This window comes from Wasmannia auropunctata, unplaced genomic scaffold (genome assembly GCF_000956235.1).
Source record: "Wasmannia auropunctata unplaced genomic scaffold, wasmannia.A_1.0 LD336076.1, whole genome shotgun sequence".
NCBI classification, from domain to species: domain Eukaryota; kingdom Metazoa; phylum Arthropoda; class Insecta; order Hymenoptera; family Formicidae; genus Wasmannia; species Wasmannia auropunctata.
Genome location: NW_012026814.1, coordinates 6,098,086 through 6,099,390, shown reverse-complemented (window position 1 = coordinate 6,099,390; position 1,305 = coordinate 6,098,086).

The window sequence follows — 1,305 nt, the reverse complement described above, 5'->3', positions numbered from 1 at the left end:
TTGGGAAGAGTTTTCTGGAGGATACAAAAGCGAATATAAAAGAATCATATAATATTAAAAGACATATGGAGGTAAGATATTTGATAAATAATATGGATATTAATTTGCAATTCAAATATTGAGATATAGTTTGTAAAAAATATGAAAATGATGTTGCAAATTATCATGATTATCGTACGATATTAATCCTATAAGATACATAAAGATATAGAGATGAGTAAAGCACATTATACATTCTACTAGTTTAAGAATTTTACTAAAAATAATCTTTTAACAGAGTAGCACCGAAAAAATTGTATTCTCAAAGAAAGAGGATTATATACTTTATAAATCCTTTAAATACATATTCTTAATGAATAAGATTATTTTCTTTTATTCTAGGAATTTTTAGAAACATCTTCTAAAACTAAGAATATATTTTGACTTCACTGACAAATGACTATCATATAACGGATTAACGTCGAATAATCTGTATGTGTGTATAACAGTTCTACGCGGTACATAGCACGTTTTCTTTTGCGGGTCAGATCACGTTTTCGACGTTGACATTTTTAGTGCAGTGCAGTGTTATTGTGTATAAGTTCAAAACTGTCAATCTATTATGGATGAGAAGATTACAAAGTGGCTCGAAGAAGAAGATTTATTAGATTTAACGGAAATGTTTATGAGTAAGTTTCTGAGACATATTTATGCATGAAATAATATCTTTTAGACTGAATATTTCTATGCTTTTGAACTTTAAACATCAAAATTTTTTAATTATTTCAAATAATTGTGGCTTTACTTTGTGAACGTCAATATTTATAATATAATCTTAACCTAATCATTTCAGATTACACACAAGTTTCTAAGTCATATTCATGCTTGAATTAATCCTTTTTACTAAATATCTCAATGTTCTTAAACTTTAAAGATCAAATCTTTTTATTATTTTACATAATTTTAGCTTTTGAATGCAGTCAATGTCGATCTATGATATAATCCGAATCTAACCTAACTTAATCGTGGAGACAACATGTATTATATTACGCATTATATATTACATATATAATATATATTATACAATTCTATGTATAAATATAGATATATATATTGTGACCACACTTTCTCAAGTGTCGGACTACAAGATCCGGCTAAAGACAACGATTACCGTAACTCGCAATTGCACAACATCCAAAAAACGCGAAGTTGGGCGCCAGGCACGAGCGGGCGTGCCACCCTTCGAATTATCACGCGGAATTGAAATCTAGAACGCGGTAGAGGGGCGGTTCGTAGGGTGCGGAGGAATGTGGAAGAGCAAGGGCA